The sequence below is a fragment of the Pavona decussata genome, unplaced genomic scaffold, assembly GCF_977016875.1.
Source record: "Pavona decussata unplaced genomic scaffold, jaPavDecu1.1 SCAFFOLD_13, whole genome shotgun sequence".
Classification (NCBI taxonomy): Eukaryota; Metazoa; Cnidaria; class Anthozoa; order Scleractinia; family Agariciidae; genus Pavona; species Pavona decussata.
In genome coordinates, this window is record NW_028145436.1 from 1,710,392 (window position 1) to 1,720,000 (window position 9,609).

The window sequence follows — 9,609 nt, forward strand, 5'->3', positions numbered from 1 at the left end:
TTTTATTTGCCATTAACAAAAGAATACAACATAAATACATTATAGACGACACACAATATTCTTACTATTACAATATTCAATACTATTTACAATATTCAATACAATATTTCAGTCTGTATTTGGTTTGTTATTCTATGTGCTTTCTCTTCTGGGAATTCCGAGACAGACTGGACAGTTGAAGATCGAGCCTTGAATTCTAGTTGGAATTTTGATTTCTCGAACTTTGGTTATTCCTTGATGGAGAGTGAGTTAAGTGAGCTCGACAGTGTTCGATTGGCGGGTGTAAGAAAACAATTAGATTATTTAAATATTGTACCGAATTAAGCGTCTCCGTTTCGTGTCATCGGGTAAAAGTCACATAACAAATACAAAAAAAACTCAACATGACAAAGAATTTTCGGAAAAAAAAATTAACCAAGACTTGCACAATAAAAGCTTAATTGATTCAGTTACAAGAAGAAATATTGTTGTCCCTTTTGTCTGATAAAAGGGACAGTAGACTCTATTCAGCAGTTGCATTCTTGGATAACCTCCGTTAACAACCTAATAAGGTCTGCCTTTCTATCTTTTGCTCGGAAAGGTACTTCAAAGTGCCGAAGAATAGTCTTGAGCATTGCAACATTGAAGGCCTGTAGCTTTCCTTCCTTGTTAACAACAACAACAACAACAACAACAAGCTTTATTTGCATGACTATAACAAATACAGTATTGCAAAAGCTATTCATAGCTAATTATTGATTCGTTAACTAATTCTTAAGATAACTTAAAATAAAATAAAATAAAATAAAGTAACTGAAGTCTTTGCTTATTTTAAACTTTTCATACAGTAGAAGTAATCATTCCGGAGAGAAGTTTATCTCTCAATTCGAAGCACGAGGAAACAAATGAAATTAATTGAGTGTTTATAAAATAGTCTGTTGAGTTCATTATATGCAAAAGTAAAGTTTCTTTTACTAATAGTCGTGTGAATGGAAGGCTAGGTTCTATTTTAGAAAAGAACATATCTCTTAAAGAAGAGTAACTTGGGCAATCTAATAAAAAATGAATTTCGTCTTCAATGGTTTTACGGTTGCAAACATTACACACCCTTTCATTACGGGGTATGTTGTCGTATCTTCCTGTTTCAATCAAAAGCTTGTGGCTGCTTATTCTTAGTTTCACTAATGCCTTCCTAGAAACGTTTTTCCTTGTGAGGTCTAGGTAAGCAGAGGGGCCAAAAGTTTTTTTGATTGTGTAATAAAAGCTGAGTTTTTGTGAGCGTTGAAGGGTTTGGTGCCAATAAGAGATATATTTCTTTTTCATAAGATCTATATATTGTTTGATGTTATTTTCATTCAATGTGTTATAATTCAAGTTGGGGAAATTATAGTATTCACTCATCTTCATGAGACTGGAGTAAAAGCTAGTTTGACCGCTATAATGAAGGTCAACAGATATTCTTAGGGATTGTTTTGCTATAGAATGTTCATCCTTTCCTTGGAGGTAGTGTACGTAATTAAGTATCTTTTTATTTATGTCAACGATTAGAGGAAATCTGCCAAGTTCAGCTCCACATGCAACGTTGGATGACTTATTATGTACTTCTAAATAGCGTTTACAGAAATGTAAATGTGTTTTTTCAATTCTGGAGCCTTCCCACGACTTAAAATCTGATTTAACAAAGGCACCCCACACTTCACTATTGTAGGTTAGAATTGGCTGAATCATTGTGTCAAAAATTTTACATGCAAGTGAAGGTTTCAGTGTACTAAAATCAGTGTGTCGTCTTAGACTAAAGAAAGCATGAAGAGCTTTTTGTCGAAGATGTTCAAGCGAAAGCGTGAAATTTCCGGAAGACGAAATACGAGTTCCTAAGTAAGTGTAGTCTTGTACTATATCTGTTAATTCATCGCCTATGTGAAAGGTATAATCGCATTTTTTTGTGCTTTTTTGAAAAATCATTATCTTGGTTTTCTTAGGGTTTATATTTAGCATCCATGAGTTGCAAAATGATGATAAACTGTTAAGGCAATTTTGTAATCCCAATTTTGATCGTGACAATATAATTAAGTCATCTGCATAAAATAATGAGCTGAGTTTGGTGCCATTTGGTAGTATAAACGGGTCAGACAAAATATTGTTGAACGAAAAGGCTAAATCATTAACATATAGATTAAAGAGCAGAGGACTTAAAATGCAGCCTTGACGCACACCTCTACTGTATTGAAAAGATCGCGTTTGACTATTTCCAATTCTAACAGAACACGTGGAATTCGAGTATAAACTTTTGATAATTTTATAAAAGCTTCCTCCGACATTGATTTGTAACAACTTGTACATAAGCCCATCGTGCCAGACAGAATCAAACGCTTTTCTAAAGTCCACAAAACATGCGTATATTTTTGTTTTGTGATAGACGCAAAGATCATATGTGTCATATACTATCGGATGCTCTAGTCCAATTCTGCTTTGGATGTCTGTTACGAAAAATTGTTGCGTGACCGTATGCTAATTTAGTCTAGAATATTCTCGCATATTTAATTAGTTTTGCATCATAGTGACTAAGCAGTTTCTGAAGCCGTTTACGTATGATCCCGTAAATAGATTTATATTGTAATGTTACTTTATTTAGTTGCGCCGGAAAGTTCTAGAATCTTACGCTCATTAGTATATAAGGAAATCGGTTTAGCTTTTAGAGAGGTTGTTGTTTATGAGAAGAGAGTACGTGTTTATCGTAGTGTGACAAAGGTCACGTGTAAAGTTTGGCAGAGGCCGTGTTTATTGAAGTGTGACAGAGGTCGTGTGTATATTTGGCAGAGGCCGTGTTTAATCAAGTGTGACAGAGGTCGAACGGTAATTTACAAGCCTAGCGTGTGCTTGTTGTGGAGTTTCGTGTGGAATTTACTTCGCTCATTTGGAATAAATAACCTTGTTGTTGTTCCGACAACCCTGCGTTCTGTTTAGACTACGAACTATTCGCCACTCACAAAACGAACTCGTAACAATGTCGTCAAGCAAATTGTTGCGATCAGAGTCTCCAATGAGGGCGTCGATGTCGTCATTCTCATCTGCTGTAATATCAAATGTCTGTTCCTTTGATGTAGCTTCCTGACCGCGAGTTCTCTGCCGTGAAGCGAGGCGTGAAAAAAAACCCATTATTTGAGTCTTGGAGAGCCACTCCTCTCTTCGAAACAATCTTTCATTCCGTTCATTTCTGGCGTTGCGCATTTGATGTTCGATCTCTTCTGGATTGGCTTTTTTGCCCGTTCTTTCTCCCATTTCAAACCTTGTTGTAAGGTACCGTCTCACGTTCTCAGAAAAACGAACTCCGCCAGTGCTACCTTTGTTAAGAGCCCATCCGATACTTAGACGAGAATTTGTGCTGTTAACAGTCAGACCAGTGGAGGATTTGTTGCTTGTTAACTTCTGGTTCTCAATGGAAGAAAATTTTTCAACCCAGTTTTTCCGTACTTTATCATAAAGACTTTCCGACTTCCTGTTATCATGTATTCCTACGTCTGTATGCAACTCAAGTTCGGAGAAAGGGTCAAAAGTGCAGTTACAGCCTTCTTCAGGGCACACAAACATTAATGGCTGATCATCAATTTCAACGTTGTCTTTCCTTGCTTGACACTTTCTTGGGCGATGAAGGTCTCTTATTTCTGTGTTGGTGAAGAATCCTTTTCCCTCCATTAATGATATATTTGTGCAGCCCTGGCGCCGTATGTACAAAGATTGCCAAGGGATAAGCTTGCCGATCCCAACAGCGTACGCTTTCCACACTCTTATCCCACTCTCTTCGTATCTAAAGTTGTGCAACTCACTAAATTGTTTTATCTTCTGAACCTCAAGAATTTTGGATGACTCATCCAAAATGGCTACAGCCGCTGTCGTTCCTTTGACAGGCCGTTCCTTAAGGGCCTCGTGCATTGCTCCTACGTTCATGATGTCATGGCCTTCCGCGCAATACTTTCTTATGGCTGCTTTCATGGGACAAAGCACCCTGTCACAAACATCCTTTCCTTGCTGGGGTTCTGAAAAATCATAACGTGCAACTGTAATTCCCACTCGATCTCCAATATCTTTGACTGCTGCTATTAGGTGATTGCAATGGTAGCAGCCAGCCTCGTCAGAACGTAGAAATGCGTGCTTAACATTTGGGAAATTTATTTTGATGTTTTGAAAAAGGTTTTCTAAAATAGATACCACCGCATACCAATCTTGACAACACGAATCTAATAAATGGGCATGCGACAGGACCTTAGCTTTCTGCGTTTCTTGGTCTTTTGAGATCACACTGCTTATATGCCAGCTAAGGCCTCTTTTAGCAAACCATTCACTTTGTTTTTCTCTGTATTTCATTTGAAGAAATTTCATGGCCCAGTCAATAACAACAAGGACTGACTGACTGTCAAGACTTTGGAGGGCTTCTTGTTTAGCAGATTCTTGGTTGACAGAGCGTAAGGCATGAGATTTCCAAAGAAAAATGCAATTCTTAGATCTTTCAAAATCGTAAAGAAGATCATGCTTTTGTTCTTGGCTGTAAAGATGGCTGGAGTGTTTCTTTATACTTTAATCCATCTCGTCTAACGTTGCCTTCAATTGTTCGCATTGTTCACACACCATATTGTGTGAGTGTGAGCACTGATGGTTGAAGCATGGATCAACTGGATCGCTTAACGCAAATTTTCTGCAGTGGTCTGCGCACTCACTCTCCTCTGCTGAACAGTTCACTTTAAACTCCGTCTTCAGGTATCTTTTCCCATCGTTCAATTTCTTTGCCAGTTCCGTAACTCTTCTTTTGTCGGCACCAGCCTGATTCAGCTCTTCTAGAATACTCAACAGCCGCTCAAAAGATGCGACCCCTTCTGCTGCAATGTTGTCCAGACCACTGAGAGACTTCTGCTGTGAAGCCTCTCTCACTTCAAGAATGCGACAAAGGGTTGAGCGGCTAGCCGGTTCAAATGATTTTTCTTTGCAATGTTGAAGGTACTGCATAATCATGGTCGATCTAGTCACGGTCTGGATTACGTTGGGCATTGTTATTTTGCCTCCCCCATCTAAGGTCAGTGTTCGCGTTCCAAAGGCCACGTCTTGGTAGAAATAAGGACGGTTTACAAAATCTATAAAGTGGTCGACTTTGTTTGTGTCCAGACGTACTCGATGGCTGAATACTTTCGGGACATTTGACCCCGGCCCTCGTTTTCTTGCATGCAATCTCGCCCTTTTTATTTGTCTCAAACTTATCTTTTCATAAGGCTCGTGGAATTTCTGTGACAGCTTCATGGTATACCGATAAGCATAGATGCTGAGTATTTGAATCTTTACATTTTTTGTCATGGCATCTCGATATGCCGACATCAAGGCAATAAGATCCTCAGTTGGTTCATCAAGATCGTTCGCGGTATGCTGGTGTATCGCTTGAAAAAGTTTTTCGCCGTCTTTCGGAGCTATAACACTGCAGATTACTTCACATGCTTTCGTTGCTTTCTCTATGCAAGTTTTTCTTTCATCAGGTATTGCTTCCTCCCATGTCGTGGACAGTTGGAATGTTAGTGGCGTGAGGTCTTCCCTTTTTGAATGTCTAGCTATTTTCGCCATTCCCTCGTTAAAATCAGCAACGACGTCATCGGATACTTCAGGAATTTCGTCTGTATGTATGTCTTCCTGCGAACTACCACTACCAACCCCACTCCAACATCCAGGCGTCCAGTTAGCGCCAGCAAGCCTGTCCGTTTGTGGGGTCTCAGGCGCGAAAGTTTCATTTAGCAGCCTGATAAAATAAAAGGCGTCTTTAAAATTTGTTTTGTTAACACTGCACTACAGTTCGCCAAGAGTTGGAAACAAAACATTTTGGCACTTTTGGAAAATGACATCTTAAGTAAACCGACATATGTTATGGACGCAATATTGCGTCACCCTTGATGAAGTGCTGCCTCTATTTAAAACCCCACCCCACTCCACCCCCCGCCCCCCGTGAAAGCAAGAAAACACAACCCGAATATGACACTCTTCCTGAAACAGTGTGGGAAACTTATTTTTGTGCGTAGCACTGTTTTGTAGTTCGGAACGGCGAAAGTTAGCAAGCCCATTTTTTCCGCCAAAAGTAACCATTTTTTTTATAAATCTTTGAGGATTTTTAAGTAAACGCCGCCCTCAAAATAATCGCATTCCTCAAATGAGCGCAGCAGTTGAGTCGCAAAATCGGAATGATATATGCCGCAGTGCGTAATTTAGTAAACCCGGTGCGTACCTTTGGTCCTGAACGGGCCAAATGCGCGGGATCTTTCAGAAAAGTGTTTAGATATCCCAAGACCTTTAAAGGGTTTGTTCAGAGGTCAATTTTTCACATCATCAACACGGAGAATGGAGGCGTCCACAAGGAGAGGTAGATAGCCACCAACAACGATCGTTTACCTGTTTCTTAAGCCGTAAGCTGCAGCACTGTGATGCGAATCGCATTCTTCTTCCTTATCAGGATCTAACTTAAGCCATTTCCTACTTTTGTCCATCACTTCCTTATGTTTGCTTCTACACTTCCCACATATTGCTGAATAGAAAAGATTGAGTGAACTACTGAGTTTATCATGGTCGTGCAATTTTTATGACAACAGTAACAATTACAGTACTTGGTCATCATCGTCGTCGTTATTATCATTATCATCAAAAATTTTTCCCTTTTCCCGTTGTCTTCTCAAAGAAAAAAAACACTCATCTTGATAAAGAATTAAGTAATTAAATTACCGTAAAATTCCGAAAATAAGCCCCTCCGTGTATAATTAAGCCCCGCCAAATATAAGCCCCCCGGGGCTTGTACTTGGAAAATTGCCCTTAAATACAAAGTAAAACAAAGCAAAAACGGTAAATGTACTTCTATGGCTAGCCCAATCGATTTTGACACCCAAATTTTCCTCCGTATATAAGCCCCTCCAAAAATAAGCCCCTCAAAAACGGTCTTTGAAAAATATAAACCCCGGGGCTTATTTTCGGAATTTTACGGTATTGCTGCTTGGCACGTGACGTCACGGCGGCCATGTTGGTGGTCAAGAACAAAAGCATTTCTCTCCTCTGGAAACTAAAATCTATTTTCATGTAAATTCTTCGAGGAAATATTCTTTTGTTTTGACCCCCACCATGGCCGCCTCGTCACGTGGTATTTTTAATTCTTACGTGATCCTATTCCCACGGTGACTTTGAAAACCGACTGTATGTTCTTCGCAGTCTCCAAACCAATTACATGCCTTTCGTTACAATGTTTTTTTCTTGGTCCACTATGCGATGGATACTGGCAAGAACGAGGTGGCCGCCAAAATTTTCCGAGTTTATGCCGATGTTGTGGGCAAATTACCATCTGTTGTATTTGATCTTTCGTAAGGTCAAAATGACCGGCCCTTGACAGTATTAGTTCCGCTTCACTGAGTCCAGACTTTGATAGATGACAGGTTTCAAGCTGAGTCGTAATTGTGTCCTGACATTCATCTACTTTAACCATTTGGGACAAATTGCGCGAACTTCCACACGCTATTTTCTTAATTTGCCTAAAGCTGCACGATTCGAAATTCATGTTGAAGTCGTGATATCAGCGCTGTAGTATTTGCGCGTGCCAACTGGCTGTGAAAGTGAAGTAGCGTTGGATCCCGGACTGTGGACCAAGGAGCGTGTGCAATATCGCTGACCACTCTCAATAGAAGAAACAGACAGTGACAGGACGAAACCATCTTATTGAAATTTCACTAGAAAAGGTCTTTAAATGAGATAAAGATGTGTGCTCTTGTTGAGTGATAATTAAATAAAGCAAAACTATTTATTCGCGGTCCGCATTCCAGTTCTTGTAGTCCTTGTCCAAAAGTTTTTGATCTATTTGCGCATATTTAATAACGCTGTGGGAGATTTACTTTTTTAACATCTAACGTTCATTTTTAAAATGTGCTGGAGATAAAGTCGTATCAAATACTGGGTAATGCAGCTGCTTCACACTGGACCACATTATAAAGTAAAAGAGGTTTGCTTCTGAAAAGAAATTTGAAATCTGCATCTTGACAATTTAAAGAACACTGCACTTTAACACAAATGCTGGGATTTATCAAGCTTAAAACTGCATCTTACGTACACCTGTGGAATTTTGGAACAACAGGTATCATTGAAGAAGGAAGAACTAGAGAGATAAAGTTTTGGGTTGGAAAATAGAAGACGTGGCAAATATTTGAATAACTGGACGAGAAATTTTTCTGTCAAAGCAGCCTGTGTCACGCAATGAAAATTCAGCATCAATATGCAAATTTGAATCGAAAACTTTAATCCTGAACCGCGTTGTGCCACAAGTTTTATTGCATAAGTTGATAGAATACCTCTTTATCTTTAACTAAAACATGTTTTTAAGTCTAGGTTAGGTGCCACTTTTAAGAATTTTGTGAAATTTCTGAGGCATATTTTGGTGCAGTTTGCTTGCTTAATTGAATTACTAGATTAACGATAACCTGTTTTTGCTGATTACAGAGAAATACGGCTAAATCGTATTGGAACAGTAAGAAGAAGCAATATACTTCCAAATGAGTACAAATGGTCTAGGTTTCAACGGCCCGCAGTAGCTTTTAACGATCCTTGAAAAACCTGAATAACAGCGTCTAAAATCTGCATATTTCAGCCGGTAACGGTCGTTCAGAGATGAAATGCTGATAATGGCAGTAAAATAAACTATTTCCTCATTCTAACTGCATTTTCGTTATAAGGATGGATAGTGGTATTGATGATATAAATATGAGGCAAAAGTGTTTTCGAGTCTGAAATCGAGTGGAACGCTTTTAGGGACATTGCCTTTTAAATTTGATTCAACACACTTTCAACTGGGTAAAACGCGGGGTCGGGGTCGGGGTCGGGGTCGGAGTCTCTCTTTCTTTTTTTTTTTTCTTTTTTTTTTTTTTTTTTTTCAACATCACAGGTCATCATTGGTGACAACACTCGATGCAGTTCCGTATTCTGGCGGACATTGGTTCCGTGAATTGACTACCTTTTATTCTTCTAAGAAACGAAATGAGGCAAAAAATACAAGGTACGAGACAATATATTTCCTTGAACGAAAAAGAACGCTTCCGAAAAGCAATTTCCAGCTTGATTCTCCCGCTGATGTTCAGGATTTTGTTCGATCGTGCTTCGTTTGTCTAACAACGGAACCGTGTTCAAGTGCACACGATCGTTTCAAACCAAATATGTGCGCTCTGTTCGAATGTGAGGCCATGGAAAAGAACCTCAAACAGTCGCGGCAGTTCCTCGCGCTACTGAATAAAATTCTTTTTCTCTCATGGAATCATTGACAGAGAGCCTCCATCCTTCGGGCATTTACAAAGACGCTAAATTATGGACTGTGCATTGAAGATCAAACTTGCAGGAAACTTGGGCACGGTTACATAAAACATCTTAAGATAAGTTGGAGTTTCTGCAACCATTCTCTATATCTCCATGGATTTTCTCCAGTGCTATATTGAATCATTTGATTGAAGGCGTTCTGCTGAGAATGGAGAATACAAACAGAGTGCAAAAAGATCGTTCGAAATGAAGACAACGACTGCTGAAAATTACCACTTATCTTGAGATGCTTTATGCAACCGGGCGCCGGACGGCAACTGGAACGGG

General features: G+C 39.3%; 3 protein-coding genes, 1 long non-coding RNA gene and 1 pseudogene across 11 annotated transcripts in view; 1 reads left to right on the forward strand and 4 right to left on the reverse strand.

The window, feature by feature from the left end:
- LOC146487813 (BTB/POZ domain-containing adapter for CUL3-mediated RhoA degradation protein 3-like) overlaps window positions 1-9,609 on the reverse strand; it is a 97,442-nt gene that overhangs the window by 71,841 nt on the left and 15,992 nt on the right. The window lies entirely within an intron of this gene.
- Window positions 1-9,609, reverse strand: part of LOC146487814 (potassium channel regulatory protein-like) — a 117,210-nt gene that overhangs the window by 60,102 nt on the left and 47,499 nt on the right. The window lies entirely within an intron of this gene.
- The window catches only part of LOC146487815 (uncharacterized), a 78,115-nt gene that overhangs the window by 60,102 nt on the left and 8,404 nt on the right, over window positions 1-9,609 (reverse strand). The window lies entirely within an intron of this gene.
- LOC146487818 (uncharacterized) lies at window positions 450-4,092 on the reverse strand (annotated as a pseudogene).
- LOC146487819 (uncharacterized) lies at window positions 2,461-2,926 on the forward strand. The gene is made up of 2 exons (XR_014867812.1): window positions 2,461-2,727; window positions 2,777-2,926. It is a non-coding gene; the product is annotated as an uncharacterized LOC146487819 (long non-coding RNA).